Here is an 8,281-nt window from a genome sequence, read left to right on the forward strand (position 1 = left end):
CTCTGTCTGTCTGGCGAGCGCACGTGCCCTACAGTGAAAATCTCTCAAAAAAAAAAAAAAAAAGACAGTGCATTGCATTTTAGATGGTTATACCACATACACACACAAAAAAGATGTAATTGTGTGAGATAATGATTTTGTTAATTTCCTTGACTACAGTATATATTTCACTATGTAGAATATATATCAAAACATATTGTATACATAATATATATAATAAAATAATTAAAATATGTCATGTAAAAATATAGTAACTATGCTACGTCACTGTCCAGCTCTCCCCTCTTTTTCTTAAAAATTGTATTCTGCACTTCCAATATTTTTTTTTATTATGTGTAGCCTTTCTATTGCATGGTATCATTTAAAATTGCTTTAGAATGCCTACAGCATGCTGTAAAAAATGAAAGATACCATTTGGGGAGGAAAAATTAACATTTCATTTTCTATTCTTGACTATATAAATCATCTAAATAAAACAATCCACAAAGGGATAGATTTACCTTGTTTCAAATTTCAAATGTGAATGAATGGAAATTGGGTTTTTTTGAAGCCACAAACTTACATACAGGCACACATATTACAAAGAGCTCTATCAAAAGCTTTAGGGTTCAGCATTCTGTACATCAATGGTCTTCAGACTTGGGTACATGTGCCCTTGGAGGTATGAGAAGATTCTCCAAGAGGTACTCAGGCATGAATATTTTTAAAAGAAGCAAATTCTTGATCTCAAGTAACATAAAATTCTCTTTATTAAAATTATTATGCCTGAGAATGAGATGTCAAAGAGACTTTTCTTTTTCCACAGTCCTCTTGCAGTTGACCTTCTTTTTATAAAAGAAAGGCAAAGCATTCACCTACTAGGAATCTTGCTTTAGAGCACTACTTCAGAATTTGTAGTGTCTAACAAAGGAATCATTTAAAATATTTTTATTAAAGAGGTAACTGAGATTAAATAATAAATTCTTTTGAAAACTAAGTGAAGTCCAGTTTTTTTTCCCTCTAATAAAATTAAAGACAGATATAATCAAGTGGTGGGATAATATACATCATTAATTTGTTTTAATGATCCATCATTATGTAATTTGGAAAAAAATCAAATAATTGAATGAAGGTACTAAACTCTTTTCATTCCCATCTTCTTATATATGTGAACAATGTTCCTCATTGCTTGTGTTTATATAGGAATATAATTTATCCTGAACCCTGTGTCATTTTTTTAAAGTTGTTCTATGTATTTATTACTTACATAAATTCAGATTAAAATGCAATGTGAAAATGATTTTTCCCTGATAAGATAACAAATATTTTTCTATTTTGGTACAAACAGACTTTAATTTCATAATAAACTAATGTTATTCAATAAACACAATAGTTGTTCTAAAAACATAAATGCTACATAAAGTAAATTCTTCTCTTTTTTGGAATATTTAAACTATTTTTCTTATTTTATTTATTTTATGAGAGAGAGAAACTGAGGAAGAGGGAGGAGAAAGAAACAGACATTCTCAATGGGGCTTTTATGCTACAAATAACCCCAACTTCAATCAGCGTTGATCACTGTTATGTGTGCAAGTCTGATGGGTACAGGGAGGCCTACAGAAAAGAACCTGTGATGTTCCTATGTCAATGCAGCATCACAGAGAATAGTATTACTGCTGCACCACTGCTGCTGGCTCCATTCATTTTCTTGAAACTTTATTTCTGGAACTCTTAAAACTAAAAGTATTTACTAAATTAAAAATAAGCAATATTCATCCACAAATGCACGACTTAATTGAAAATATTTCCAATTCATTGCTTTAAGAGACACATTTCAGGGGCTACCAGGTGGCGTGGTATTTAAGGTGCTGGACTCTAATATGGCCAACCACAGTTTGAATTCCAGACCTGGCAGCTTACTTTCTCTCGTGAGCACATGCACCCTATAACATATTTAAAATAATAATAATAAGCAAAATTAAATAAACAATTTTTAGAAAAAAAAACACAGTTCAGATAACATTTTACTTTTTTTAGAGGTTTTTGCCTTAGAGCATGTGTGCATGCAGGGGACAGAGACAGAGACAGTGAGAGGAAAAGTGAGAAATCACCCCCAGAGGGGGATGACCACAATGCACTCCCTTCTCCATTCTTTGGGGATCTTGGGTATACATGCTCATGCAGCGTGAGTTTCAAGCCACCAGGTCTGGGACTGAAACTGCGGTTGACCATGTGGGAATCCAGTGACATAACCACTAGGCAATCTGAAGGCCCCAAAATTTTACTTTTAAGATGGATAATTATTTTTAAATGATTATATACTTGATTCACTGCATATTGCTGATAACTTTAATCATAACTCAGAAGAGAAGAGAAATTTTATGATTAAGAACCTCCTGGACATATTAAATGAAAATAAATATTAATTTTTATTCATATATATTAAGGTGATAAATAAAAGACTTCCAAGCAGAAAGTATAGATAACTGGTATAAAATACAGTGAGTGAAGTGGAAAGAAAATATAAATTCAGAGAGAAGAATAAATGGTGTAGAATTGCTGACTTTTAAAAAACTTATTTATATGGGTTTTTACAATTTGTTTGTTTTTTGGTTTATAATTGCCAGAGGGCATGTCCACTTGTTAGAAAGACAGAGGGAGAAATGGAGAAAGAATTCCATAATGGAACATGGTTATGCTGCAATCTCTTCTCCATTTCTCCATCCTATCAAGACCTTGGGCATGCACACACATACCACCAGGGCTGGGATTCAAATTAGTCAGTTATGGAAGATCTGGCTCATTTGACCACTAGACTAGGGGACAGATCCCACTCATGTGTTTTAAAACTGAATTATGTAAGCATCAAATTACTATGATAATAGGTTCCATATAAGAGGGCTTTTCCCATTTTTTTAAAAATTTTTTGGGTTATATTTTTATTCAGTACTTAAGATATAAAAGAAAAAAGGAGCTTGAAATAGTGCAATTATTATTATCATACTTCTATCTAAATAAAATAAATAAATTACCTGTCTCAGAAGTACTTTTCCAAGTAAAAGTGGTCTATAATTTAAAATTCCTATATTTCAATCTTTCACATCAATATGCATTTATTTGTACAGTATTTTTCAAATTTCTAATTACTTTCCTCTATCTCTTTTCTCTTTTTAATTTATTTTTTATTTATATTTTTTATATTGTTATTCATACATTAAGTCACTATACATCATTTAGATTGTGAAGAGACTTTACCCAGCATGATAAACACCTCAGTCCAGCCCAGTTGAGACCACCATACACATCCTTGTGAACAGATAACAAACCTTATTTGTGTCCCTCAAGTACCTTACCTCTCCATTTCCTCCCCCCAAATTTCGGGAGTTCAATGGCATAGCCATTACGCTAACTGCTGGTCTCTAATTTTTAATACTTTTATTTTCTCCAGTCTTTCAGTCTCTACCATAGAGTGCAGTCAGTATATGTTAAGTGGAGATATGCAATGGCTCTCTTTCATAGCCTAACTTGCTTCACTCAGCAACAAATCTTCCATATTCGTCCACTTTCTATCAAAGTCCAGTGTCTTGTTGTTTTATTATGACTGAATAGTATTCAATAGAGTATATATGTCACAATTTTCCAATGCATTCATCTATTTGTGGACATTTGGGTTGGTTCCATGTCTTAGCAATCATGAAAAAGGCTGCAATGAATATAAATGTGTAAACACTTTTCCGACTGAGTGCTCTCCTGTCCTTCAGGTAGATAGCCAGGAGTGGAACTGATAGATCATATAGTAGTTCTATTTGAAGGTCTTTGAGGAAGCTCCATATTGTTCTCCACAGTGGCTGATTCTATTTTTTTAATCTTCACCATTCTGACTGGAGTTAGGTGGTATCTCATTGTGGTTTTGATCTGCATCTCCCTTACAATTAGGGGTGTTGAGCATTTTTACATATGCTTTTTGTTTTTTCATATGTCTTTCTTACTGAGTTGTTTATCAGCTCATTTTCTTATCCTTTAATTGGGTTAATCATTTTCTTTGAGGTAAGCTTCTTTTTTTTTTTTTTCCTTTTTCTGTTTTGGAGAGGTTTTTGCTATACGGCATGTGTGCTTGCTAGAAAGACAGAGAGAGACAGAGAGACAGAAAGTGAAAAATCACCCCCCAGGGGAATGGCCACGCTGCAATCCCTTCTCCTCCATTCACCTCTTGGAGGATCTTGGGCTTGCTTGCACATGCGCCTGGTGTGAGTTTAAGCCGCTAGGTCTGGGAATCGAACCACGGTTGACTACGTGAGAGTCCAGTGACATAGACATTGCGCTAACTGCTAGTCTCTAGGTAAGCTTGTTGAGTTCCCTGTGTATTCTGGTTATCAGTTTCTTATCTGAGACAAAGTTAACAAAAATTCTCTCCCATCCTGAGGGTTGTCGATTCACAGTAATTACAGTGTCCTTTTCTGTGCACAAACTCTTTAAATCTAATGTAATCCCATTTGTATATTTGGGAGATTATTGTCTGTGCTTTGTGGGGTCTTGCTTAAGAAGTCTTTGCCTACCCCAATGTCTCCCAGAGCTTCCCTAGTATTTTCCACTAGCAGTTTTATAGTTTACGGTCTTTGGTTTAGATCTTTGATCCACTTTGAGTTGATTTTTGTTAATGGTGACAGGGGTTCAGATTCATCTTTCTGCAGTTTGATGCCCAGTTTTTTCAACACCATTTGCTAAGGAGGTTTCCCTTTTCCCACTGGATTGACTGGTACCCTTTGTCAAGCATGTGTTGGCTATATGCTTTGGGTTTTATTTCTGGAGTCTCTACTATGTTCCATTGGTCCTCATGTCTATTTTTGTGCCAATACCATGCTGTTTTGATTATCACAGCTTTGTAATATATTTTGGAGTCAGGGAGTGAGATGCCACCTATTCCAGTCTTCTTGTGCAGAATGGTTTTAGCAAAATGGGGTTTTTTATGGTTCCAGGCAAATTCTATGATTGTCTTTTGTAGATATGTGAAGAATGTCACTTGTAATTTTATCATTATTGCATTAAACATGTAGATTAATTTAGGTTGAATTGCCATTTTCATTATATTGATTCTGCCAATCCAGGAACATAGAATGTGATTGTCTTTCCACTTTTTAGTGTCCTTTTCAATGTCCTTTTTAAGGTTTTAATAGTTTTCCTTGTAGAGGTCTTTGACTTCCTTGATTAGTTTTATTCTTAAGCATCTTATACTTCCTGTGGCTATGGTAAGTGGAATTACATTCTTCAGTTCTGTCTCTGTCTGCTCATTGTTTGTATATAGAAATGCTATAGATTTTTGTAAGTTAATTTTGTATTCTACCACTTTACTGTATGTATTTTTTACTTGAGAAGTTTTTTTTATGGGTACTATTGGGTCTTCTATGTATACAATCATGTCATCTGCAAACAGATAGTTTCAGCTCTTTTTTATGTATTGGAATGCCTTTTGTTTCCATCTCTTATCTGATTGCATTGGCTAGAACTTCCATTACTATATTGAATAGGAGTGGAGAAAGTGGGTAGCCTTGTCTTGTACCCATTTTATTATGCTGAGAAACGGTTCTTCTATGCCAATTTTACTAAGAGTCTTGGTCATAAAGTTGTATTGTATTGTGTTGAATGCTTTTTCTGTATCGATTGAAGTGATGATATGGTTTTTATTGTTGTTTCTGATAATATGGTGTATTACATTTATGGTTTTGCATATATTGAACCACCCTTGCATCCCTGGAATAAAGCCTACCTGATCATGATGAATAATGTTTTTTATATGCTGATAAATACGGTTAGCAAGTATGTTGTTGAGAATTTTTGGATCTATATTCATCAGAGATATAGGTCTGTAGTTTTCCTTTTTTTGTCGTATCCTTATCCATTTTGGGAATGAGGGTAATGTAGGCTTCATAGAATGAACTTGGAAGTATTTCTTCCTTTTCCATCTCTATAAATAGTATGAGCAGAATGGGGGCTACATCTTTTCTAAAAGTTTTGTAAAATTTGGCAGTGAAGCCATCGGGGCCTGGACTTTTCTTTGTTGGGAGGTCATTTATTACTGACTCAATCTCATTGCTTGTTATAGGTATATTCAGGTTTTCTATATCCCCCTGAGTCAATCTTGGTAGATTATATGTGTCCAGGAATTTCTCCATCTCATTGAAGTTTTCTTATTTGTTGGCATAGTGTCTCTCATAGTATCCTCTAATGATGATTTGTATTTCTGTTATGTCTGTTGTAATGTTGCCTGATTCGACGCAGATTTGAATTATATGGTTCCTTTCTCTCTTCTTAATTAGTCTGGCTAATGGTTTGTCAATCATGCTTATCTTTTCAAATAAACAGCTTTTGCTTTCATTTATTTTCTGTATAGTTCACTTATTCCCTATTTCATTTATTTCTGCTCTAATCTTAATGATTTATTTTCTCAGGGAACTTTTTTTGTTGTTCTTTTTCCAGTTCCCTGAGGCATGATGTTAGGTTGTCCTTTTGCCACCTTCCCATCTTTTTCTTGTGTGCACTATTTGCTATGAACTTCCCTCTGTTTTTGCAGTATCCCATAGATTATGGAAACTTGTATAGTCATTATCATTAGTTTCCACGAATCTTTTGATTTCTGTCTTAATCTCTGCAGTAGTCATGGAGTCATTCAGAAATAGTTATTTAGTTTCCATGTATTTGTATATTTTCTAGGGCTTAACCTGAGATTACTGTCAAGTTTAATTCCATCATGGTCAGAGAAGATGCTGGATATAGTTTCTATGCCTTTTCATCTGTAAAGGCTGGTTTTGTGCTCTATCAAGTCCATCTGATTTATGGTATCATTTAGATCCTGAATCTCTTTGCTTATTTTTTGTTTCATTGACCTGTCTAAAGTAGATAATGTGGTGCTGATATCTTCAACATTTGCAGTGTTACAGTCTATCTCTCCTTTTAGATCTAGCAGGCTTTCCTTTATATATTTGGGTGCTCTTGAGTTTGGTGCATAGATATTTATAAGTGTTATATCTTCTTGGTGAATTATCCATTTTATTACTATATAATGCCCTTCTTTTTCTTTTCTTATAGTTTTTGTCTTGAAGCTTATTTTCTCTTTTTTCTTCTCTCTCTCTTTTTTTTTTTTTTTTTTTGGAGAGGTTTTTGCTATACGGCGTGTGCGCTCACCAGACAGACAGAGAGAGACATAGAGACAGAAAGCTAGAAATCCCCCGCCCGGGGGATGGTCACGCCACAATCCCTTCTCCTCCATTCTCCTCTCGGGATCTTGGGCACGCACGCACACGCGCCCGGCATGAGTTTTAAGCCACCGGGTCCGGGACGTGAACTGTGGTCAACTACGTGGGAGTCCAGCGACATAGCCATTACACTAACTGCTGGTTCCCTTGAACCTTATTTTGTCTGAAATCAGTATAGCAACTACTGCTCTTTTTTGGTTTCCATTTGCATAGGCAGCAGATGGAGGGTTTCTGATTATTATTATTTTTTATTTTTTGGAGAGGTTTTTTGCTATAGGGCACATGTGCTCACCAGAAAGGCAGAGAGAGAGAGAAACAGAGAGATAGAAAGTGAGAAATCACCCCCGAGGGGTGATGGCCACACCACAATCTCTTCTCCTCCATTCTCCTCTCGGTATCTTGGGCATGCACGCACATGAGTCCAGCGTGCATTTAAGCCACTGGGTCCGGGACTCAAACTGCGGTCGACTACATGGGAGTTCAGTGACATAGCCATTAAGTTAACTGCTGGTCCTGGGTTTCTGATTTTTAATCCATTCAGCCAATCTATGTCTCTTGATTGGAGAATTTAATCCATTGACATTCAATATTATTAACGATATTTCCAGACTTGTCCCTACCATTAAGTTGGCCCATTTTAATTTTGTATAGAAAAATCACATCATAATTTTTCTGATGACCCAATATTTTTGTTGCTATATAAACTTACAGTAAAAATTTTTTTGTAAACTTAAAAATATTGAAGGTGGGGTTAGACTCAGTTGAGTCATTGCCATGGACAGACACAGACGTGTGACCCATCTTGCCTGTTCTCTGGCTCTGGTTGTTCCTGCCCCACTGCGCGCTGGCAGGATGGTTCACAAGCAGATCTACTACTGGGACAAGTACTTCGAAGAGCACTACGAGTACTGGCATGTCATGTTACCCAGAGAACTTATTTTAATTTTGTATAGAAAAATCACATCATAATTTTTCTGATGACCCAATATTTTTGTTGCTATATAAACTTACAGTAAAAATTTTTTTGTAAACTTAAAAATATTGAAGGTAGG

The sequence above is a fragment of the Tupaia chinensis genome, unplaced genomic scaffold (genome assembly GCF_000334495.1).
Source record: "Tupaia chinensis unplaced genomic scaffold, TupChi_1.0 Scaffold149552_1, whole genome shotgun sequence".
Lineage (NCBI taxonomy): Eukaryota > Metazoa > Chordata > Mammalia > Scandentia > Tupaiidae > Tupaia > Tupaia belangeri.